General features: G+C 36.3%; 1 pseudogene; it reads right to left on the bottom strand.

The window, feature by feature from the left end:
- Positions 1-734: 734 nt before the first annotated feature.
- On the bottom strand, positions 735-27261 carry LOC137402734 (acid-sensing ion channel 2-like; annotated as a pseudogene).
- Between the last annotated feature and the right edge of the window lie 404 nt (positions 27262-27665).

The following is a 27665-nucleotide window of genomic DNA, read 5'->3' as shown; positions in this document are numbered from 1 at the left end:
ATTGCTTTTAGTGGTTAACTTTGTCACCTTTAAAGCTACTGTTTGCTAGCAACTAAAAATTTAACAAATAAGAGACTACAAAATTAGTCCTAGTATATAAATTGTGCAGCAACAAATCTTTTGGCTTGGCTTGAACTCGAGATATAAAACTGCACCAGGAGTTGCAAAAACAACAATATTGTTTGATGAATAAAATACATTGCTTATAATTTCAAACCTCCAGCGTTGCTGACTATGTATGTCCACAGTTACTGTGGGCTATACCTTCTATACCAAGATTCACAACTCATGTAGGCTATACCTTTCATACCAGGACTTACTACTTAAATTACTTACATACTTACTTAAATAATATCCCTCCTTCATAGTCATGACCGATGCTAAGGTAGTAATATTTGTGTTCCTGTTTTTATGAACAATGTTGTTTAAAACATAGGAAGTCTTCATCCCACTTGTCTTCTACATCCATAGTTATGACCAATGATAAAATGCTATTTTTGTGCCTATTTTTTTACAAGAAATGCTTCCCTGAAAATGTCACTAAATGCATTACTTGTGAGTTTCCATCAATGAAGGGCTTAATAGGAGGCGTAAAAATATGAAGTCTTAAGGTGGAAGGTGATAGAGGTAGGTGATGCATAAGTCCTGAGGTAGATGTGGTGATAGAGATAGATAATGTGTAAGTCCTTAGGTAGAGTTGGTGAAAAAGAAAAAGATAGGTAATTTAAAAATATTTATGTAGAGGTGGTTACAGAGATAAGTGATGTGTGAGTCTTGAGGTAGAAGTCGTCAAAGCGATAGGTGATGTGCAAATCCTGAGGTGGAGGTAGTGCTAGAGATAGGTGATGTGTAAGTGCTGAGATAGAGGTGATTATAGAGGTAGATAATGTGTAAGTCCTGAAGTAGAGATGGTGATAGAGATTGGTAATGTGCAAGTCCTGAGGTAGAGGGGTGCTAGAGATAGGTGATGTGTAAGTGCTGAGATAGAGGTGGTTATATAGATAGATAATGTGTAAGTACTGGGGTAGAAGTCGTGATAATGATAAGTGATGAGTAAGTCCTGAGGTGAAGGCGTGGTAGAGATACATAGGTAATGTGTAAATCATGAGGTAGAGGTGGTGAAAGAGACAGTTGATGTAACTTTCTTTAACGTTGGAAATGTTACAGTTTAAACTAACTTAGCTTTGTTCAGTCTTATTATTTTGCATTTTCTTTTCAATTTTTAGTAGCTTCTGATTTTCTAATCATCCCTAGTGCAGAGATACACATTTTTACAACCTATCATTTGTTGGTAAATTCATATGGTGAGGTAATCTAAAAAAAAGGTTTGACTGTAAAAAAGATCTCCCAGACTAAAATCAGTTTCGATTAGACCTACAAAGAAATAAATTATTTTACTCGTATTACAAGGTTTTTATGCTAGGCTGCAATTTTTTGAGCAATTTTGTACCCTAATAGCAAACTTAAGCTGATCTCTACTACCCGATTACGGTTGATAACTTCAGCAATTACTCGACAGAACATCAAAGTAATTGCTAGCTTATGATGTTAAAAGTTTCTCTAATTATTTTTGTTCTGTTAAGTAAATGTAAAGATGCTGGTGTGAATAAAAAATAGACCCATAATGAAAAGTATACAAAGAAAGTTTGTTTAGTTGGCGGCTTGTTCAGGTATTGAACCCAACCCGTTGTTTACAAGTTTTGCGCTGTAAACCACTAAGCCAGGACTGTTCTCTGTGCAATGCTCTTGAGCTTACCAAGAGTAGAGTTCAAAGGGCTTTGTGCATATCCAACACTTGGAAAAGTCAGAGCAGATACCTTAGCTTAGTATTGAATTTCTCGACGTACAGATTTGCAGTTACAGGCATTGAGGTGAGATGACTGGGCATGAAACTGACCTAAAACAGAAGTGAAACCAACATTAATAATGACAGAATTGAGACCAGCACTCCTTGCAATAACAGTGAAACCAACAGAACTTCTAACAAAAGTGAAACCAACATTACTTCCAACAGAAGTGAAACCATATTACTGACAACAGAAGTGAAACTCTTAACACCCTGAGCAAATAACTCTCAAAGGAAGACTATATTGTCCTTATAACTAGAATGAAAATTTCCGCAGCAGGAGGGAAATGCTTCTAAACCAGAACCAAAAATGAATGACAAAAAAGTGATATTCCCCAAAATCTCCAGGATTTATTGCACACACTATTCACAGCAGAGAAACAATCTGATAACTAGATTGACAATTTATCAAAAAGGGCAGCGTCAGCGTATGTGTTATAAAAATTACTGACCATTGTAAATATCAAAAGCCATGATAACCCTCTCCTGACTGACAACTGCTTTCGTTACTAAAACTTTTCCACTTACAGCGCAGGGCTAAACCAATCTGCAGTGAGTCCAATTTTAGTGATTTTAGCTGATCTCAGGTTGAAGCTTGATGCTTAAATAGACTGCCTAATACAATTTATATCTACATGTGTATATTTCTCAAAGTCTGTTTTCTGTTTTTGGTTTGTCCAGCTATAACTATTAAAATATTAATATTAAAATTCCGCTTACTGATGAATTTGAACTCATAATCAACTCATCGATTAGTTTTTTTATCCAATGGCTCAACCACTGAGCTAAAATGGCATATTGATAGAAGCTGTTTTTTATACCGCATATCGCACGAGCATGCTAATTATTTTGGCCTTGACAAATACTTTGATACCTAATTTTATGCGATACGATGCTTCTTTGCCTGACAATAATTTATCTCGAACTTAAAACTTGACGAATTCTGTACTGATTATATACATTATTAAAATATATACGTCACTGAACTTGCCATGGTGAGTTATCCGTATCTGTTATACGGTACATCTGGTCTCCGCTAAAATAAAAAGGTTTTGCAATGATAAAATTAATGTTAAAAGTTTAAGGTTTACTAAAACACACACTAAAACCTTTTCAAGTATGTGTTTATTAAACTGTGTTCATTTAAGTTAGATTCAGTGTTTATGTTACACCTCTATCTCAAAGGTAAAAACTTTCCACGTAGTACATTGTAATGTTATATTATCTTTGGCCCGCCGATTATAACCACAAAATGCACTGAAATCATTGTAGGCACCTATAGTTACTAAGGTTAACATAGCATTTTTATCCTATTTTTAATGGTGAAAATTTTTATCCGGAGGTGATCGCATTAGATAATGACTATGGGTTTTTATACCACTCTATGTATGTCTATAGTCTACGATATTAGTGTTCACGCTAATTTTTGCATACCAATGCTGAAACGAACTCGAATCATATAATTGGACACCAAATAATTTTTAATCGTAATCATAACGAAATAGACTATATTTAGCTATTACTTGCTAATGACTTCACATTTACTTTTAAACACCTTTACCTGTTTATTTTTCCTTCTAATTTATTTCTACGAAACACTTGTTTTGAGATATGAAATTTTAAATTTACAGTTGTTTGAAAACTTTTACAATTGTTTCATTTATTTTTAATTTAGTTGTCCTGCACAAAGCTTTTCCTCATGATATGAAGTTTAAAACTTGCAGTTGCTTGACAAAGTTTGAAAACTTTTACCATTGTTTTTATTTTCTCTCTTAATTTATTTCAACTACACAAAACACTTCTCTCATGATATGCAGTTTGAAAGTTAGACTGGCAAATGTTGTTACATGTTAAATAAAAATAAATTTTCTGTCCAAAGACTTTTTTATTACCTGGGCGACACCAGATAGTGCAGCTCGTACATATATAAATCTCAAAGTCTGTAGTTCAGTTTGCCAGCTATAGTTGTTAAAATATTGATAGGAAGAATCTGTATTGCTGAAGATTTGATCTTGGAACCTCCAGTTCACCAGGCAAATGTTGTACCAATTTATCTATGCAAGCTTGATGGTTTCTTTAGGCAATACATGTAGCTATGTAAGTGGATATATGCTACCGATCTCCGTTACAGCGCAACATCATTTTATGTATTAATAAGAGCCATAGATAACTAGCTGACCTGAATTAACCATTGGCAATAGGCCAGACTAATGGAAAGTGACAGGCAACTACATTATAAGCTGGTTTTTAATGACTTTGCAGTGTCAGGCATTCCGCTAGTATGACCTATATTACTCACAAGGAATGGATAAGGATCATTGGTCTCAAAGCTTATATTGTCGTAGAGCTCACCAGAACCAAAGACTAATTTATTACTACAGGTTATTACTACAGTTTATTACTATTGACCACAGTCTAGTGAAACCCAAATTACTTACTACAGAAGTTAAACCAACATAAATTATAACAAAATTGAAACCAGCATCACTTCCAACAGTAGTGAAATAACACTCCTACAACGCACATCAAACCAGCATAGCTTACATCTGAAGTGAATTTATTTACAATCAAAGTAAATCACTCCCATTACCAGACCTTTCCTTATAACAATGGGTTACGTCAATCCGAAGTTGGTTGTATTTTGCTGATTTTAGGGCCATGACCACAGGCTAATTTATCTCAAAAACAGTTAGATTGAGAGTTCTTTCGCAGTGCAGGGGTGGAGCAATAGAGCATTTCATACATGTCACATGTTCGTGTATTGCTCAGAGCTGAAATTTTCAACAAAAATTACAACAATAATAGCAGCCTCAGTCAAAAAACTTGTTAATTGTTTTAAATAAAATAACAACAACATTGTTGATCTATAGCATAAACAACATTCATTGCCTAACAGCTAAAGGATACAGAAGGATGGAGAGTAATTAAATTAATTGATGGTGTTATATTATTCCTGTGACTCAACTAGAATGACAGCTGTTTGAGATTAGGGGCTAACCTGTTGCAGCATAAGGTCACTTTAAGCTATAAAACATTGTTCTTAAAACATGTTTTTAGAAGTTGAACAGATATCTATAAAAAATGTTGCATCATGACCTAAAAACTATAACAATTTAATATATATAATAATTAAGATTTATTTATTAGCATATACATTAATTTTTCTATACATCAAGTATATTAAAACGGATAATATTATAACTATATATAATATAATTTTTATAATGATTAATATATAATAACTATTACATATTATCAAAACTATACAATAACATAATTACATATAAAATAATATTTATATTATATAAGAATTAATATATATTATTATATATATATTAATTATACTCGTTGTATCAATTTACCATAAATTAAAAATATATAATAATTTAATTATATATAACATAATAATATATTTACCATATACAGTTTCAATATTATTTAAAAATTATGTACGTGCCCACAATAATGGTCATTACTGTTGTTATAGTTTGTGCAAGTCATATAGTTTCATAAGATCTAGACTAGATCTAGATCTAGACATAAGAGCTAGACTATGTAACGCAATTACTGCATAGTTAGAACTAATTATGATGCGACAAAATGTGTGACCTTCAGACAAGTGTCATAAAAATGAAGAATAGATACTCGGTGTTAGTGGAGGCAACTCTGTCCTAGAGAACAAAATGAATAAGATGGTAAATGATTTTCAATATTAAGAATTAAATGCCATCTAGGGACAACATTAAGAGCACAGGCTAGGCAAAACTTGGTGATAGTGACCAACCATTACTACAATGCTAAGTAAAACAACTTTGAGCACTGTTGTGCAAACCCGAGCCAATGGAGTATTCAACTTTACACTAATCTAAAAAAACCTTTTCACCTCATAGGCTCATATAAATTGCAAATTTTGGTTGGTAGAATTTAGGGCACTAAACAAGGGGTATGCATGTGGTAGCCTTACAACATAATCATACTTCAACATGTGAGCTTATCACATTCCGAGACTGAGCTTGTACATCAATTATCTTGTATCTCAAAACAATTATTCTTATTTAAAATAACTAAATAGAAATTAATCGGCTACCCACTTTTTCCAAACCGCCTAAAACAGGATACTACTGCAGCCAATGTGTGCTTTTGTTTTATTACGCTACCTACTCTACAAAGATTAACAAATACCCATTCAGTGGTTATTAACTGCAGTTAAATATAACATTTTTATGTAGAGTACTGTGTGCATTTTATTCTTCTGTGACAGATAGTAGCAGCTCACGAGGAGTGAGAGAATTTGCTGCATTATAATTGGTGCACTAAATTTTGGTGGTGCTAGCATAATATAAACTTATTAACTTAAATTAATTCAGCTTACAACACACACATAAAATGAGTTGGAATCTCAAACTTGGATTGATTATAATTTTCTCTTCAAAGTACTCTTTTCATTATATTTTTTCATCTTGGTCTTTTTGTTTTGCTTCAAGCATCTCTTTTCAAACTGATCAGATGAGAGTGATCAAGCGACGCCGTTTCTGTAAGCGGTTGCCTCTTGCATTCTCGGCGGCCTAGCGAATGCATCGAGAACTGTCTAATGGGTTTGTATCTCAAGGCAAAGATTTTGCTCAAATTTTTATCATATCTCAAACTTTATTATATGTCAGCTAATTCTTATGTCGAGGTATCACTGTAAACGGAGGAGAAAAATTGCTTCATTTATAAAAATAAAAAATGAACCAACTTAAAAAAATTTTGATCTTCTGTTTACGAGGTCAAGTATGAACCTACACAAGGTTTTAGTAGATTTTAACAGAAAGTCTCAGTATTTTTCTAACTTTTGTGATTTTTTCTATGTTTGAGGTGATATGACTGCCAGAATGTTTCAGGATTAAAATCAATAAAATTGATTGCGGTTAAAAATGCTCAGAAAAAAGTGTCAAAATGATGACGCTACTTGCTATCGTCGCTTGTGTCTCTATTCTGTTGGTCTCTTTGAAACTATAGATGTCATAATGGTGCTTTCTTAAAATGGTAAACGCGACACGCTGATACTGCAACATCCTGGCAGACAAATGAACTCAAATATTAAAAATGATCATAAATGATACTAAAATGCTGCTACTTTCTGATAATATCCATAATTTTGTGCAAGTTCAGCTTTACATTATAAAAATATTGAAAAGCTTTATATTTGACAAAATGACTCTCTAGATTTTAAACCAAAAGATGCTTAAGCGGTTGTAAAAGGTCACGGCATTCACGGAGGTTTATAACAAAAGCAGCCTTGCACTCCTGAAAACACCCCTGGTAGGTGTAGTTTTCAAAGAAGTGCAGAGAATTCTCTCTACTCATTGTGTCAAAGCAGTCTGACTGGTTATCATCTACCGGTGGCGACCCACGAATTGTCTATGAGAACATGAATTACCTGCGCATAGACATAATTTAGAATATTGCAAGATAATAAAACATCATGGCAATTGTTGTCGAGAGTTCTTTAACAATTTTTTAGTAAGGCTAATTAGATATTCGATAGAAGACAATTCCTCAAAAGTCACTCACTTCAGTTTTTTGGATGTTCATGATAATTTCTATACCTGTCGGAATGCCGTAAACGAGCTCAGCCATTAAAGGAACCGTTGTGTAGTCATGCAAAAGAACCTGGAGAATACAGCAACAGTATTTAGCAATAACATCGACAACTTTGATGTTCTGCGAGTTTGCTAAAGGCTATTTGCTAGCATTATTTGGCAAACAGGTATTTGCCTGTAAATTTGTGATTGCATGTGTTTTGCATCACTTTTGTGATCAAATTTTACCAGAAGTGTATCACATACATGTTGTTTGTATTCCTTTTGTAATCACATTTGACCACATGTGTATCACATGCTGATCGGTTATATCCCAAATACCACACACTAAATCAATAGTTTGTATCGCAGAGACCTGGTCAGGCTTGATATCATGCATTGCTTAGTTGTGTGAAAACAATCTACTTGTGCTTGTTTTATTAGCTCCCTGCTGTCTCTATTACTGTCTACTATCATTTATAATTTCACACTATAATTGACAATCAGTGCCTGCATTAAAATCAGTGCCTGCCTTACAATCAGTGCCTGCATTACAGTCAGTGCTGGCATTAAAATCAGTGCCTGCATTACAATCAGTGCCTACATTACAATCAGTGCATGCATTACAACCAATATCTGCGTGCAGTAATCAGTGCCTGCATTACCAATTGTTATTTCTTGCACTAGTTCTTCTTCTTGCATTAGCAGCGACTGTTTTCCTTGCATCGTCACATCTTCAGGTGTAATTATAACTTTTTAAAAACTGGATTTTCAAGAAACTTACAGAAAACCCCTCCGAAGAGGAGAAAAGCCCAATATAATACTCTCAAGTAATAGCGTCAAGCATAAATGAAATGCCTCCAGTTCTGCCTGCTGAGTTTGACTCGAAGGTGCCTTTCCCGTTAAACTGGAAGCAATAGCCTAAAATGACATTCCAAGCAATTAGTGAACCATGTTACAAGGAAGACAAATCACGGCAATCCATTGGAAGTGCTTGAGAACATATATGTAATATAACCTACCAACAACAGTTCTTATTTGATTTAATACTGTATGACAAGGAGTTGTCTGTCCCTTTATGAAGCAGGTAAAGAAGGTCTCATTCATCATTGATGGTGAGTTGATGACCTCAGCATTTTGTATATGCCATTCCGAGACATGTTCACAATACTCATCAAATATGGATCGCTCCAGTTGTACCTGCCATAAGTTACCGGCCTATATGTCGAAGAGTTCCTCAATGGCTTTTCTACTCCTCAATAGTTAACAGACAAATCGTTTTTCCTATTGGGATACCGTAATTATCACAAATTTTATGAGCTATGAGCTACGTAGTTATCAGTAATTTTGAAGTTATCCTACTAAAACACTAAATTCTTTCTTGCTGGTTTGAAGTCATCTAGTAAGAGTCTCATAATGTCAAGACAAAAGTTATTGAAGTTAAACTTGTTTCAGCACATAATCATTAAATCGTACACAAATAATTATAGAAATAAACACTTTATTTAAAAACCTATCACCACAAGAAAATATCCTATGGAATGATCAGTGTCTTGTTCTGATTGAATGTTGAAATAAAGACTGCAAACGAGATTCAAACTCTTAAATTTTAGCCTCATAACCAACTCTCTAGCAACAGTGTCAATCAACCACTTATTAGCATTCCAGAATAATTGTATGTATAGTTATTACACATGACAATCTCTCTCACTGCCTACTAGACTGCCAGGTACTAACATGTCAGAGCAAATCAAATATAAACATGTATAAACTCATGAATATAAAAAAGATGTTATCTTTGGTAGTTAGTCTAAGTTTTACCAAGATGACAAATGCTAGAAAAATCACAATCTCTTCAACTAAAACATATTTGTAAATAAAAGCAATTCGTCAGCTATTCTTGGATATCTGGCAGTTGAAAGCGGATTGGTTAAGACCATATTTATCACAAATCTTATGAGCTATGAGCTACGAAATTGTCAGTGATTTTGGAGTTATCCTACTAAAACACTAAATTCTGGTTTTAAGTCATGTAGTAAGAGTCTCATAATGTCAAGACTAAAGCTAATGATGTCAATTTTTTAGCACACAATCATTGAATCATACTCAAATAGTTATTGGAATAAACACTTTATTTAAAAACCTATCACCACAAGGAATTATCCTATTGGAGGATTGGTTTCTCTGCTCTGAATAAATGCTGAAATAAAGACTGCAAAGGGGATTCAAACTTTTGAATGTTAGCCTCATAACCAACTCTCTAGCAACAGTGCCAACCAAACCACCTATTAGCATTCCAGAATAATTGTGTGTATAGTTATTACACATGACAATCTCTCTGACGGCCCAATAAACTGCCGGGTACTATTATGTCATTGAAAATCAAATATAACCCTTTCACTGCCAACCATGTACGAATTCGGCTATTGGCCAAGTGCCAGCCATTTTACTGAATGTTGCCGATATCGCTTCAGGATATGTATACAATATTTTTTCAATTTAAAACTCAATCTAGAACATTTTTGTAAGATATTTTATTTTGCCAACATTTTCACTAACTCTGCTATGCAAAAAATTCAATGTGTCTATAATTTGTGCAATGATAAAGCTATTTGAAGTGATCGCTACGAAGCTAAGACAATCCTCCACAATGTTTCCTTATTCTTACAAAACTATTACTTTCACCACTATCAGAGTCACTTTTGCTATTTTAATTGTCTGTATAATCACAAAAATCTAAATCTGAATTATCTGTAACATCATCAACATAAGTAATGACCTGTTTTCTGACCTGCGGTGCTTAGCAAAACTTACACAAAAATTTGTTTGTTTGTTTTTAGTTTAGTAGTTTTCGAACAAAACTTTAAAATTGCTTCGTTATTTTAGGCTAGTTTTATAGAGATATTTTTAAACGGCGCTGTCAATATCATAAAAGTCTTAAAGGCCGTGGGCAATGTTGTCAACGAATAATAAAATGAAGTTACTATGCAACTGCTGGGAAAGTCGCAAAATGTGTCTGTGGCACTTGACCTTACAAAACGCATAATTCCGTCTTTGGCAGCAAAAGGGATAAACACGTTTAAACACAAAAATATAAAAATGATATTCTTTGGTATTTAGTCTAAGTTTTACCAAGAAAATTAAAACTTGTCAAATCGCAATCTCTTTAACTAAAACATGCATTTTAATAAAAGCACTTCGTCAGCTATTCCTGGATCTCCAGGGCGTTGAAAGCAGATTACTGAAGCTGGGGTTGGTACTCCATAGAAATGATACTCACAAAAGCAAACATACATGTTTATTATGCAATAGAACCACCTTTTTGGTAAAATATTGTTTACCAAAAAGGTGACAAGTATGTTTATAGTTGGCCATGCCAACTATAAACATACTTGTCAGGTAATGTGGTGTTGAGCACATACTGACAATCTGCTTTTACAGCTATTTACAAATGTGTATAATATTGATTGCCAATACTGATGGCAATCACTCATTGGTTTCTCTGGTTCAACACTTGGCTTTTGATAGGTTATATTAATCCACATAGAGGACTTAGTTTTTTGATACGGGAAATGATCACAATTTAAGCAAATTACATAGTTTATGCAGTTGTTACAGAGAAATATCACTTAATAGGAAACAAGATCAGTATTTTAAGAACATGAAATTTTTTTCCAATTGTTGGTAATGCGGAATTAGTTTTGTTTTAGCTTAAGGTATCTAAAGTTTGTTTGATTTGAAATGTGGAAAATGTCAAAACCTATCATGGTAGTTTTATTTTCACTTGGTAAAAAATTCGTTTATATTTCATCGATAGGCCAATAGTTCAAAACCAAAAATTCCAAATTATGCTTGGTGAGTCAAATTAAGATGAGCTCACACAAAGTTTTAGCTGATTTGGGCATAAAGTATCGGTATTTCTTATCCTTTGCAATCACTTTTGATGTTTGAGGTGATTTGATGGCCAGAATGTTGCAAGATTAAAATCGCCAAAAACTTGATAGCGGTTAAAACGCTAGGGTCAAATGAAAACATGATTATGACATCTATAGTTGGAAACAGACCAACAGAAAAAATACACGTAATACAGCCACTTGAGCGCAATAGTCGATATCAACTATAGCAGTGATAGCAACTAGTGACATCATTTCACGTGTATAAAACTTCTGAGCATTTTATCCGCGCTCAAGTTTTATTGATTTTATTCTTAAAACATCCTGATGGTCAGATCGCCTCAAGCATCAAAAACAATCACAAATGATAGAAAAATGCCAATAGTTTTTGATAAAATTTACTAAAGTTTTGTGTAAGTTTATCTTCAGGGGTTTAAACCATGCTGACTGCTGACCATCTTCAGTGTCAACCAGATATCTCCTTAGCGGGAATTCAGCATTTGAAAACATTAAAATATAGTTGACTCCATGCACAATTACAGTCGATTCACACTTTTTCATACTTCACTTCCCAAGACCTACGATTATGTTGTCAAAATTCGATGTTCGAGCCATTGTCTGATGCAGTCGCGTCCATTCAACGAATGACAAATTTGACTAATTGGTAGCCCTAGCGCCATATGTGAGTTCGCCGCCAGTGTTGTATTGTAATTTTTGTTTGTTATTGCTGATATAAATTTTGCACCGCATCCTAATGCAAGTAAAACCATGTTTCACTCTCATGTATACTGTATGTGTATATTGTAGCCTAGGAGTATGTGTACAGAGGCAATACAGGGTGTGTAATGCACAGTACTGTACAGTACTTAACTTTCAATGTCAAGACTTTTTGAGATGTCCGAACATTTTGCAATGTTCAGACATGGTGCAGTCTGCACAAATGAGGATTGTCTGTATCGTCAATTTCTACAATTAAATAATTTTTGGAGTATCAGAGATGATGAGTTTTGTTTGAGGTTTACAATATGTTTTGCTTAGAATGATTTCAAAGATTTGATAGAAGTCAAATCTGATAAATATAAGACAGTGATATTATGATTGAAGGCTGAAAGCGACTGGCGAGAGATAGAATAGAACTCCCTGATAGTATATTATTGTGAGCTGTTTACAATCTAAGAATGTTCTAGAATGAAATGTAATTAAGCGAAGCAGGCTATGACTCACTTGTCATTTCAAGCTGGAGAAGGCACATAACCAAGGTAGAGATCAGAGAGAATTTTTCTAAACATAGAAACTTGAGCCTCAGGCATGTCTGGGGAAGTGCTATACTTCTTCCTCCAGTAGTTCTGGTTACAGATGGTCACTGTGGGAAACTTTGGAGTCATATTCCATAAAATTTAAACAAATCTTTCAACTGATCTTTTTAAAAACTGGCGGCTCCTTTAATTTGTGAATATTAATCAAATTTTACACATAGACATAGGAGAAATTACTTCCTGTGAAAAACAAGATGCCTGAATGCAGCCATAATAACGCAGCCATAGATAATTTTTAAAAATTATCTAAGACAATCTAGACCAATGTTATGTTCATTCGCCAAGCCTGAACTATTTTACCTGTGAACGTAGATTTGCTCATACATCATTTAATATCGAATTTAGTATAAACAGGAAATGTGCTAACCGAATCTCAATGTACTTTAAAGAAGATCTCAGAGCCTTGATTATTTGTCACTGATATAAAAACAACTACAATAAGTAATCGGTAAAATTACAGAGAAATGATGACTGAAGGGGAATGAAAGATAACTCCTAAGTATTCCCATTTACAAAGGTAGCTATTTTAAGATTGAGGAGATGAGCACGATGATAATAAAAACATTGTTCAACACAAACAGGTACCTATTATCATCGTACTTCAAACAAACATGTACTTGTTATAATCGTACTTCAAACAAACAAGTACCTGTTATCATCGTACTTCAAACAAGTAACTGCTATCTATGTACTTCATACAAACAAGCACCAAATATATACAGGTGCCAAATAAATACACACAAATATATACAGGTTCATATATGCAATTTTTGAAGTAACTGAAATGTTAATTTTGGCAAACGAAGCAAGTTACATGTAAAGGTTTGACTATACTGCTGCACTTTTCTATTGAAGGTTTCTATGACAAAGCGTTTGTCAGAAGAACTTCTAACATGCAGATTAAAAAGTTACAAATTTTTTTCTGCCAAAATTTGTAACATACCAGAAGGCGGAACCCTTATAGAACCGTATTATATAGCAGTGGCCTAATGGTCTAAAACACCTACAAACAACATGTTGGGGTTTAATTTCCAATGAACCTACTGGCGTGACAGGAGTGACATCCAACCCTAAGTTGCTCGAGTCATGGAGGTTCTCCTGCCACTGGACCCAGACATGTCTAGATAATATCACAAAGCCATTGTTTGTGCAACACTTACAAACAGGCACATCCCCTGCCTGCACTAAGTTAAGCAGGCATCATAATCGATCCTAAAGGAATTGCTCACATTATAGCTGTAAACCTTTGTACCTGTAAGGTGATATGGAGCGTGTTCATAGGCCGCTGCCTTACCTACTTTGTGATAGCCACCCACCTCTTCCTCAGAGACTGCGACAAAAAGCTCTTAAATACAAAGATCTATCTGTACGCAAGATCTATCTAAACATTTACTTGTACACATATCCTAGATACAAGTGCTTTCTATGTTCTTTATACAAACAATCGCCTGCTGTCTATGTACTTCATATAAACAAGTACCTGCTATCTATGTACTTTATAAAAACAAGTATTGCTATCTAGGTACTTCATACAAACAGGTACCTGTTATAACTGCACTTCAAACAAACAAGCACTTGCTATTTATGTACTTCATACAAAAAAGCACCTGCTATCTATGTACTTCATATAGACAAGCACCTGCTATCTATGTACTTCATACAAACAAGTACTTACTATTTATGTACTTCACACAAACGAGCTCTTGCTATATACGCACTTCTTTCAAACAAGCACCTGCTATCTATGTACTTCATATAAACAAGTACCTGCTATCTATGTATGTACTTCATACAAACAAGCACCTGCTAATTATGTACTTCATACAAACAAGAACCTGTTATCTATGTATGTCATACAAACAAGCACCTGCTAGCTATGTACTTCATATAAACAAGCACCTGCTATATATCTACTTCATATAAACAGCAACCTGTTAACTTTTCACTTCATACAAAAAGGTGTTTGATGTAACTGTATTTAGTCATGTATCCTTGAATCACGGCTTTCATGTGCTGCATGTTAGGAATAAAACTAAGCAGCGTAACAGGAAATATTCAAATGAATATCATCGAGTTTTGACAAACAAGATGAATAATAATGTGATACATGCTTTTAATGTAAGTTAGTTTGGCAAATTTGTAAGCAGAAACCTGCAATGCATGGTTTGCATTTTGGAGTTGTCTAACCTTGACACGTTTGTTTGCGCACCCTTGTTTATTAGGCAAATAGAAACAATGTTTCCTATTCCTTGCATAAATTAGTTGTGAGCTTTTCTATTTTCTTGTACAGAAATCTAAACAATCCTATAAGAGAAACAAGTCGATTTAAATATCAAACCCTAACAACAGAACGTAACAATGCATCTCTATATTGAATCCAAAACTTTTTTAAAAAACTAGAGTGGCTGGAGGGTTCCGGGAGGTCCCTGCACAGTGCCATGGATTCAAAAGATCTAAGGGTCTGAGAGTCATAGACAGGCACATAATAGTTATGCACATGCTAGTTATAACTTTATAAACACTACTAACAACTGATGGCTTTCCTTTCTTTCCTTTATATAGTATCAAACGGCTGCGCTAAATGTCAAGGTCAGCTGGTAACCCATAAAGATTAAGCTTTAAAATATACCTTTAATTTCAAAGTATTCTTCACCGTGATCTTTGTATTAAGGAACTTTTTGTCATAGTCTCTGAGGAAAAGGTAGGTGGCTATCACAAAGTAGGTAAAGCAGCCGCCTATGAACAGGCTCCAAATCACCCTACAGGTACAAAGGTTTAGAGCGATTGTGTGAGAAATTCCTTGAAGATCAATTATGATGTCTGCTTAACTTAGTGCAGGCAGAGGATGTGGCTGTTTGTAAGAGCATTGTTATACAAATAATGCGTCTGTAATCTTAACTGGACATGTCTGGGTCCAGTGGCAGGGGAACCTCAATTCTGGAGCAATTTATGGTTGGATGTCATCCCTGTCACCACCAGTAGGTTTATTGGGAATTAAACCCTAACCTGTTGTTTGCAGGTCAGGTGTTCCAGGCCAGTTAGCCATGGCTTTATAATATGGTTCCATATAGACTCAGCCTTCTGGTATGTTACAAATTTTGGCAGCAAAACATTTGTATTCTCTTAATGTGAATGTCAGAAGTTCTTCTGACAAAAGTTCCGCCACAGAAACCTTCAACAGAACAGTGCAGCAGTATAGTCAAACATTTACATATAACTTGTTTCGCCTGCCAAAATTAACATTTCAGTTACTTACAAAATTGCATACATGAACCTGTATATATATATATTTATATATATGTACATATATGTATATATACACAGTTGATAGTTGAGACTACACTGATATAGTGCTCAAAGTTGTTCACCGAGCCTGTATAAATACAAAGATGGAAAAATTTTTTAGCGGTAGTTTATTACCTAAAATGTCATGATGCAAAAGGATGTTAAGTTTACACCAATCGTCAAATAAAGAGTTGCAGGACACAAGCACTAAACCAAGAATACACTAAGAACACCAAAATGAAGAGTTACCTGTATAAATACAAATATGGAAAATTTGGGCTATTGTTAACAAAATTTCCATCTTTGTATTTACTGTATATACATATATATAAATATATATATAAATATATATAAATATATATATATATAAATATATATATGGTGCACCTTATTAGGGATCAGTCTCAATTCTGTGGTCTATATATGCATTTTAAAAAATACGGAAATAAGTGACAACAAATGCAAAACAGTGAACTTAATCAAATCGAATGGATAAAATGTTTACTCTTCTTTTAACACTCTGTTCAACATGCCAGGTTCCTCCTCATCAGAGTCTGAGTCAAACCTGCCGGCTGTTTGCGGTTTATATCGACACTGGCTTTCTTGAAAACTCTGGCAAGCTACCTGCATACAGTAGTGTAACTTGACCCTACTGCCTCCCAGTGTAAATGATGCCTGATGAGCATCTCACTTTGCCGATGCCATTTTAGGGACATGTCTTAACAAGTAAATACCGTTTAGCAGTGCACTTCAGCTGTTTACTCGGGAGCTCTTGTTGTTTTATTAGAAAATGGCCCACAAACGGGACCGTAGTGTACTTATCAAAAGCATACAAGGTGTGTACATTCAATTTAAAAACACTTTTTTAGGCATGTAAGTGCACCTTATGGTGCGAAAAATATGGTAGTTGGAATAGTAAAGTGGGATAAATTGCTGTGAAAGATACCTTTTTTTGAAGAGCAAAAACTGAAGCATCAGTAGATCTGCAGCTGTTTAAGTAATACATAAACTAAACTATTCTATTTATATATTACGCAGTCAAACCTACCAAAGCCATTAAATACAGTGCAACACATAGTAACAGTTAAATAAAATACGGTACATAGAAACAGTTAAATAAAATACAACACACAGTAGCAATTAAATACAATAAACTACATACATGTAGTAACAGTCAAATACAATACAGTACATAGTAGCAGTTAAATAAAATACAACACACAGTAGCAATTAAATACAGTAAACTACATAGTAACAGTCAAATACAATACAGTACATAGTAACAGTTAAATAAAATACAGCACTAAGTAGCGGTAAAGGAAATGCGATTATTGGGGTTCATTGAGCTGCGAGAAAAGCACTCGAAAGAATGCATCCCGCACTGTGTGGTTATCTACTATATAAACGACAATCGTTGTCTGTCTGTCTATCTGTCTGTCCGCTTTATAGAGTACCGTACTTTTCGGACTATTAGCCGCTACTTTTATATAAGGGCGTGTCTATTCTGTGGTTTTTTTTTCACCGCTAGGGCGCATTAAAGAGAATCTCCGGTTAGTACACGCCTCTATTATAATACGTAACCTCCTATTCATCGTAGGGATGGACGATAAATACTGATAAGCTAATAGTATGAGTTGTCCTCTCGATATATTGAGTTACCGACAACTCCTAAATATGAGTAATATAAATAAATCATATGGCGGTCTTTTTTTTTCAATTCGATCGTACGAAGCAAACTTAATTAATATGAGAAAGTAGTAAAATTAAATTAGTAGTAAATATTAGTTGTGAATTAAATAAAATTTACTACTCTTTAAATAAATTAATGAGTAGTAAATTACATCTAATTAATATTTACTGCCAATGTGTACCGGGAAGGTCATGTGAACATTTGTTTCTTGCAACCACTAGAAAAATGCTGTTCTCTATATAGTAGATAGTTGAAATTGAACATAAGACAGAGTCTATATACTCTGAACAATAGAATGTTGCGGAGGTTGACTCACAACATTCATAGGAAGAGGAACCGTCAATAACATTGATTTATGGGCTGCAACCACGTCAACATGAACTAAGCTATAGTTAGAAAGCGGAGGTAGTCTAGAATCTTGATATTCTACCAAACGACATCGTCAGTCTAACTCAACATCTTTTCTACTATTGCGTCTCAGGCTAGAACTTCCGCGTTTAAGGAAAGATCCAATAAGATTGTTACACGCTGGCAGGGCGTCTCTAACTAACCTGATGTGGGAGATTCGGAGGACAAAAAGGTATTCTTTTGGAGTTCGGACTTCCAATGCGGTGGACGCACTGGGATTGAGATCAACTCAATAACGCTATTTGAATTATAGGAAATTTGAACTCAAGGTACTTTGAATTATTACATTGATTGCATTTATCAGTAATGTGATTGATTGAGATAGCTACGCTAGGTTTGATATAGTGTTGTTATAGCATTGCCTTAGTTATAAAAGCAGTAAAAAGAGCTATAACAATATCATAGATTTTGCCAACATGTTAACAAAACACTGCTATTCAAAAGATTCATTGTATCTATACTCTGTGCATTGATAAAGCGATGTGAGGCTACGAAGCGACCCCCTACTATGTTCCTTATTCTTACAAAACCAATACTTTCACCACCATCAGAGTCAGTGCTGCTATTGATATTTTATTGCTATTGCTAATTGCTATTTCTGCGTAATCACAAAAATCTGAATCGGCTATAATAACATCAACATAAGTAATTATTTGTTTTAAACTGTAATTAAACTGTTTGCTTTTAAGTTGTAAGTGCTCAACCAAAATATTAAAATTAAATTTTAGGCTAATTTTATAGAGAAGTCTTTGGACAACACTGTCACTACTATAAAACGTCCTAAAGATCGTTGTTTATGTTATCAACGAATAATAAAATTCAGTTACTAGCAATTGCTGGGAAAGTCGCAAATAAGCGTCTATGGCGGTCGACCATAGAAAACGCATAAATGAGTCTACTTCAGGGAAAGGGTTAAAAACGTTGGATTTGTCACTGTTTGTGATAGTAAACATATACATTTCCTTCCGCAGCTGAGTTACCTTTACTTATTTTCCAGCTACAAGTACTGCAGAACTCCAGCTACTACAGAATTTGCACGGGTACAGCTACTGCGTTTTACCTACTAAATTTCTACAGCGAAAAGGTTAGTACGTCTTATTCAATGTTGTATTGTCTGTGAATTGCCACACATCCACTACTTAAGAACGTTGGATTTGCCACTGTTCCTGATAGTAAACATGTTCATTTTCTTCCGCAGCTGAGTTATTTTTACTTTTTTTTCCAGCTACGATTACCACAGAACTACAGAACTTGCACGGGTACTGCAACTGTGTTTTACCTACTAAATTTCTACTTCAAAAAGGTAAACACTTCTCATTCAATGTTGTATTGTCTATGAATTACCACACATCCACTACTTGAAAACGTTGGATTTGCCACTGTTTGTGATAGTAAACATGTTCATTACCTTCCGCAGCTGACTTACTTTTACTTTTTTTCAGCTAGGAGTACTACAGCTACTGCAGAACTTGCACGGGTACTCCGAGCGTTGCGATAGGCGACGGTGAGAAGAAAGCGAGCAGCATATATTACAAAAAATCACACCATCTTATTCACTTTTAGAAACGGTTGAATCAGTACAATGTCTCCCAAAAAGCCTACCGCTCAATTGCAAGAACAGATTGATTTCCGTAGAGAAAGAGACCGAGTTTGCAAAGCAGCAGCTAGACGAGCAGAAACTGCAGAGCAAACACAGCTACGCCTACAACGAGACAGAATAGCTACTGCATCTGCTAGAAGTGCAGAAACTGCAGAGCAAACACAGCTACGCCTACAATGAGACAGAATAGCTACTGCATCTGCTAGAAGTGCAGAAACTGCAGAGCAAACACAGCTACGCCTACAACGAGACAGAATAGCTACTGCATCTGCTAGAAGTGCAGAAACTGCAGAGCAAACACAGCTACGCCTACAACGAGACAGAATAGCTACTGCATCTGCTAGAAGTGCAGAAACTGCAGAGCAAACACAGCTACGCCTACAATGAGACAGAATAGCTACTGCATCTGCTAGAAGTGCAGAAACTGCAGAGCAAACACAGCTACGCCTACAACGAGAAAGAATAGCTACTGCATCTGCTAGAAGTGCAGAAACTGCAGAGCAAACACAGCTACGCCTACAACAAGACAGAATAGCTACTGCATCTGCTAGAAGTGCAGAAACTGCAGAGTAAACACAGCTACGCCTACAACGAGACAGGATAGCTACTGCATCTGCTAGAAGTGCAGAAACTGCAGAGCAAACACAGCTACGCCTACAACGAGACATAATAGCTACTGCATCTGCTAGAAGTGCAGAAACTGCAGAGTAAACACAGCTACGCCTACAATGAAACAGAATAGTAGCTGCTAGAAGAGCAGAAACCGCTGAACAAACACAGGTACATCGAGAGCATGCTAGAATAAATGCTGCAGCTGCTAGAAGTGCAGAGACGGTTGAGCCGACCCAGCAGCGACTCCCACGGCAAGATACACTAACTACAGCAGCTGCTTGGCCGCCACAACCTACCAGGCGCCGGGCATGGGCAGAAAACTTTGCACTTGACTACAATCCTGCAACGCAGTATAGGGCCCATCAGAAATTTTTTATGGGACGAATGTCTAAAAAATGTTCCAGATGTAATGCCTTAAGTTGGAAAGACGAGAGGCCAGGCATTTGTTGCAACAATGGGAAAGTTCGCCTACGACCACTCTCTGAGGATATTCTACCTGTATTGACTCACCTATTCCAAGGCGCAAATCCTGATTCTGAACATTTTTTGGGGAATATACGAAAATATAACAGCTGTTTTCAAATGACATCATTTGGAGCTAAAACCATTGATGAGCTTGGATTTAACCCGAATTTCAAGGTTCACGGTCAAGTCTAGCATCTGATTGGATGATCCTTGCTTCCGATACCGGGTGAGCAACCACAGTTCCTGCAAATCTATTTCATGGGTGACCAGCAGGCAGAGGCAGAACGTCGGCGTGGTATTGTTGAAGGAGTGCGATTAAACGTAATACGTGAGCTGCAGGATGTTCTACACGAGCAAAATAAATATGTGCGTGATTTCAAAACTGCTCGGGAGAGGCTGCCTGAAAACACGGATGACTTGCGAATTGTCATTCATGCTGACAAACACCCTGTTGAAGAGCATGAAAGGAGATTCAATGCTCCTGTCATAGATGAAGTTGCCATTCAAATAGTTGGACAGCAGTTTGAAAGGCGGGATATTATTCTGCAGTTACGTAGCAATGAACTGCAGAGGATATCTGAGGCGCACAGAGCATATGACGCCCTGCAGTATCCACTCATTTTCTGGCGAGGTGACGATGGCTACAACTTTCAGCTGTGACAGACTGACATTCGCACAGGAGAGCCAGGTACACGAAAGGTTTCTGCTATGGATTTTTATGCTAGCAGACTGATGGTTCATGATGGTAGCTTTAACTACATTCACAGGTGCCGAAAGCTGTTTTTGCAGTTTGCAGTTGATATGTACGCTAAAATTGAAACTGAAAGACTTAGCTTTATCCGCCACCATCAGACACGGCTAAGAGCTGATGACTACATCCACCTGCGTGATGCAGTGGCTGATGATCGCAATGCAAACCAACTAGGTAACATGGTGATTTTACCTTCATCTTTTACTGGTGACCCGCGCTACATGCATGAGCGTACACAGGATGCCATGACATATGTGCGACATTACGGCAGACCAGACCTCTTCATCACATTTACCTGCAACAGCAAATGGGATGAGATTTCCAATGAATTGCTGCCTGGTCAGCAAAGCTATGACAAACATGATGTGGTTGCAAGAGTGTTTCACCTAAAACTAAAGCAACTAATGGATTACATCACCACTGGTGCAATATTTGGCGCTGTGCGATGCCATATGTACACCATTGAATGGCAAAAACGCGGACTCCCTCATGCACACATTCTAATTTGGTTATGCAATCGCATCAGGCTAGCACAGGTTGATTGTGTCATTTCTGCAGAAATACCAAATCGAGTGGAAGACCCTGAGCTGTTCGAAATTGTCACCGAGCACATGGTACATGGTCCATGTGGCCAGCTAAACCCCGGTTCACCCTGCATGAAGGATGGCACATGTACCAAGAAGTACCTTAAGGCTCTCATTAAAGACACAGTTACTGGCATAAATGGGTATCCATTGTATCATCGTCGTTCCGCTGATGATGGAGGTTTCACCAAACAACACACATTGCGAGCTGTTGGAGAGGCCTACGACATCACTTTGGACAATAGAAGGATAGTGCCTTACTTCCCTTTGCTGTCCAAAGTATTCAATGCACACATCAATGTCGAATTTTGCAACTCAGTGAAATTTATCAAATACATTTGCAAATATGTCAATAAGGGTAGTGATCAAGCAGTGTTCGGCTTGGAAAGAGATGGAGCACAGGTAGATGAAGTAGCTCGCTATGAGAGTGGCCGGTACATCAGTGCAAGTGAAGCAATGTGGCGCATCTTCAGTCTCCCTATTCATGCACGACACCCGACTGTCCAGCATCTGAGTGTCCATCTTGAGAATGGCCAGAGAGTGTATTTCACTGAAGCAAATCTTCAGCAACAACTTCAAGAACCACGTGACACTACCCTTACCGCCTTTTTCAAGCTTTGTACACTTGATGATTTTGCCAAGACGCTTCTCTACTGCCAATTGCCAGCCTATTACACCTTTGACACATCCACAAAATGCTGGAAGAGATGAGTTCATGGAGCTGCTGTGCGTGATCATTCTGGCATATATCAAACTGATGCCCTAGCACGGGTATACACTGTTCACCCCAACAATCGTGAATGTTTCTTTCTTCGAATCATGCTGCACCACGTAGTCAGCCGAATGTCCTTTCAGCATTTGAGAACTGTTGAAGATCATGTCTGTGCCACTTTCCATGAAGCATGCAGACGTTTGGGGCTATTGGAAGATGATACACAGTGGAGGGAGGCCTTGGAAGAAGCTGCAACTGTACGGTCACCTGCCCAACTGCGCAAGTTGTTTGCTATTATGTTGAGCACCTGCCAGCTTTCTCACCCTCTTCAGCTGTGGCAAGAGTTTAAGGAACATTTGGCTGAAGACATCTTGTTTCATGAGCGACAATTGCTTCAGGATCAACAACTGCAGTTCACAGATAGAATGTTCAATATTGCTCTTATATTTATTGAGGACCAAGTGCTTGAGGTCACAAACCACAACCTCTCAGTTTTTGGAATTCCCAGGCCTGTTAGGGTGGAGCAACCTGTTGTTTGCAGGGAAATATTACGCGAAACAGCATATGACCGTGAAGAGCTCCGTCGCCATGTTGAAACCAATGAACCACTGCTGCTGGAAGAGCAAAGAGCTGCATATAACACAGTTTTTGAGAAAATTGAACAAAACAGTGGCGGTATGGTGTTTCTTCACGCACCAAGTGGGACCGGCAAAACCTTTGTCACTAATCTTATATTGGCGAAAGTACGAGAGTCTGGAAAAATTGCTTTAGCTGTAGCTTCATCTGGCATTGCAGCTACCTTACTCCCTGGTGGCCGCACTGCGCATTCAGCACTGAAACTGCCTCTTAATTTGGCCAGAACTGAGAATCCTGTGTGCAATATCAAAAAGAACAGCGGAACTGCCCAACTTCTGCAACGATGCGTTCTTATTGTGTGGGATGAGTGCACAATGTCGCACAAGCTCGCATTTGAAGCTCTAAACCTTACCCTAAAGGACTTGCGTGAAAATAATAGACTTTTCGGTGGGATAACTCTTTTACTTTCTGGAGATTTTTGCCAAAAATTGCCTGTCATACAAAGAGGCACACCTGCTGATGAGATAAATGCATGTATCAAATCATCATTTTTGTGGCCGTCTGTTGTGCAGCTGCATTTGACACGAAACAAGCGTGCCGCTATTCTTGGTGACGAAACAAGTGCACATTTTGCTGCTGGACTACTGTGTATTGGTGAAGGGCGTTTGCCAGTCAGTGCTGAGGATGGTTTGGTGTCACTTGATGGCTACAGCACTTTTGTGGATTCAACCGAGCAACTTCAGGAGAACGTTTACCCAAATCTGCGACAGAGGTTCCAAGATGTTGATTGGTTATCTGAGCGAGCTATTCTTTGCCCCCGGAATGATGCAGCTGCTGCCATAAACTCACGGCTTTTAGCCCAACTACCTGGCAATTCAAAAACCTTCACTTCTGTTGATACATCGTTGACTGATGACGCTAATGTAGAATATCCTGTGGAATTCTTAAATTCACTGGACTTGCCCGGACTTCCTGCTCATAAATTGCAGCTAAAGATAGGAACAGCGATCATGCTTCTTTGCAACCTCAATCCTCCAAAGTTATGTAATGGCACTCGGCTAATTGTTACGCAAATGTTTTTGCACGTAATTCAGGCCAAAATCATTTCAGCATCTGGTAGAGGAAAATACGTTTTTATTCCAAGGATCCCAATTATTCCAACCGATCTACCATTTGAATTTAAAAGGATTCAGTTCCCCATCAGAGTCTGCTTTGCTATGACAATCAACAAGTCGCAAGGTCAATCCCTCAAAGTAGCTGGTATCGACTTACTGTCCCCTTGCTTTAGCCATGGCCAGCTGTATGTTGCCTGCTCAAGAGTAGGCACAAGCCGAAAACTGTATGTTCATACACCCGACAGAAAAACAAAAAATGTTGTCTATCCACAAGTTTTGCGTTGATTAACATTGTCTTATTGTTATGTCATGCTTGCATTAAATTAACATTATGTTATTATTATGTCATGCTATGTTCTTCATGTACTGCTATACCTACCTATTATCCACATGCAGCATTTTCTAGCATATTTTTCAGTATATATATATATATATTTTCATGCATTTGTTTTGCTTATTGTGTCTCATAAAAAGGCTATTGTGTTGGCGTTATGTTTTATTATTGTAAGGTGCTAATGCTGTATCTGCCTTGACATCGTACTGTCTGTCCTGTTGCACATGTAAATTTTACTGATAAATTTTATTAACACAACCACATTACTGCAGCACTGTTTGTATATACCATGTCAAAACACAGGCTATAGGCGAAGAACTGGTGAACCATGATTAGTGTTAGAAGTATACATTCGATGTAGAACTGTAGAAGTCATGTATAGTGCATGTAGATGTCTCCATTCAATAAATGCTGGCAATAGCTCAGCAGTGCAATAGCAAATATTTTGTAGAATTTCTTAAAACATGAACAATTTTTCAATACTGCCAGTTTGAACAATTTCAGTTTGCCTAGCAATGTCAATTTTATTATCTGTTCTGTGTACAAAATTAGGACAACTCCGATTTGAGTGGTTCGAGACTGATGCATTGTAGACTAGCTGTAGAACACATTGCATATTTCCATTGGTCTCTCCAACATTATTGACATGTATGTCTGCATATGTGTATGCAGTCTGATCTGCACAACAATTTCAGTAGTTTGCGTATTTGGAGTTGTTTTACAGTATGAAAGACAACTCTCAACAAAACTATTGCTTTAAGTAAATCTGTTCTCGAACACGGGTAATTCAGCTAGTTTGATATAAAAGGAAAACATTTCTGAGAGCGTTTATAACAGGCTACTAGTATCATGTCTTAGCAAAAAAGTCTGATGCTCAAATTAATTTGTTGTACCTGTTTTGAATACTATTTATACTAAAAGCCTCAAGTAATGATAACCTTATTTAAATTTACAGGTTTATCCATAAATCATTGGCTTAAGCCTTGAAAGTAACAAAAGTTGGAACAAACAAAACTTTGAAGAAACAAAAAAGTTAGCATTTGAAATAGGCCAAAACAGATATCTGTACGCCTGCATGAGTTTAATACTTAAGTAAAATCATTGACAGAGAAGCCCCTCAACTTCTCGGCTAAAAAAAAATCAAAATTGCTGACGAGGTGATATTTCAATAAACCCTGTTGAATAATTTTTTATAGCTTCTCAATTATGATGAACAATGAATGAATCTTACTGCATTCAATAACATTTTGTCAGAAGCCAATTTTATTTCTTCTGATAAAACCATAGACCGAGTCTGTACTGCTTAATTTCTTTTTAAACTTCTTTGACCTTGAGCAGCAAATAATTATATTATGCTGCCCAGCCTACACCGGGTGTGAGCTCACTCAAAAAAGTGTATGGCTCGTATAACAACACAATGACCTCCAAGTTTGTTGGCAGCAAGCATTTTGCTAAAGATGAATTTCAATGTAAGTCTACTCCATCTGGTTACCATCTTTACTATTGGTGTTATCATGCCATGACATCATTTAAAATTCAGCCGTTAAAGTTAAGTTTTACTACTTTGGATGTAAACGGTTATATGAGAGCAGAAATCTTTAGTCAGCAGTATTTAAGAATTATATTGGGCAAAAAGTAGATTAAGGGAAGTTAAACGAGATACTCACTTAAAAAATAAACAATAAAAAAATACAATAATCTTTATTTTGGTTATAAACATTATTAGAGACCAAAGTGCATTTTCAGCAGTAGGTAGGTGTTCAATCTTGCAACCAAATAGCCCAGAAGCGGTAAATCCCAACTGGTTATCACATACAGTAGAAGAGAAAATGGAATAGCTGTTACTTGTCAATAGTATCCAAACTTTTAGTCTCGCCCCTCATTTTCTGCATACCATGGTTGTATGGTGGAAAAGCAGTTGAATATGAACTTGTACAAAAGTATATTAGATTTTACTAAAGAGTGTCAGTATTTCTATCTTTTATGCTTGTTTTTGATGTGTGCGGTGATTTGACTGCCAGGATGTTCTTAGATTAAAATATTGCGAAGACAAATACATGCTAAAATAATGTTCCTCATTGTACAGCTGCCTGTATCTATCGTTATTGATATTGGCTATTGCTTTTAAGTTGCAGCATTATACGTCTTTATTGTTGGTCTCTTTGCAGCTATAGATGTCATAATCTGACTTTCACTTGACCTGAGCGTTTTAACCGCCATCAAGTTTTGTCAAATTTAATGGTGAAACATGCTGGCAGTCCTGACACTGCAAACATCCAAAATAATTCCAAATGATAAAAAAATTCCTCTACTTTTCGATAAAATCTACTAAAATTTTGTGCAAGAGCATCTTTAAACTTAATCTCAACACATCATTCTCTACTGAGCCTGAACTGAATAACATCTCACCTTCTCACTAAAGATATATTTTGCATCTTGACATATCTTATTCCGTGCATTGATGTCTCTTGTGTGAACTCATGCCAAGTTACTACATCTCTGTTCGCCATTTTTTAGGAAGTTGGATATATGTTGCCTGCTCGTTCAATGACAGCGTGTTTTCTAGTAAACATTTGAGGCTATCCTACAACAACCCTTCAAATACAGTTGCAGAATGACAATAATAACAACAAGATATACATTGAATGAAAATCAGAAAAAACATACTTGTGTATCATTGGCGATCTAATATCATCTAATATCTAATAATTATATTATCAAATCTACTTCAGAGGAATCGAGGAATGTTTAACTGATCTAAGAGTCTCTATCTTCGAGTCGAAACGCCGTCAAATCTACAATAAATATGTTAGCTTAATTTTTAAACATCCAATAAAAAGTAATCATCAAGTGTGTTCATAAAACTTGAAGAATCCATATGCGCACAATTATTCCAAACATGGGCGGAGATTTT

Source organism: Watersipora subatra, chromosome 8 (genome assembly GCF_963576615.1).
Source record: "Watersipora subatra chromosome 8, tzWatSuba1.1, whole genome shotgun sequence".
In the NCBI taxonomy this organism is placed as follows: Eukaryota; Metazoa; Bryozoa; class Gymnolaemata; order Cheilostomatida; family Watersiporidae; genus Watersipora; species Watersipora subatra.
Note: the sequence above shows the minus strand (reverse complement) of the source record. Positions and strands in the feature narration are given on the sequence as shown.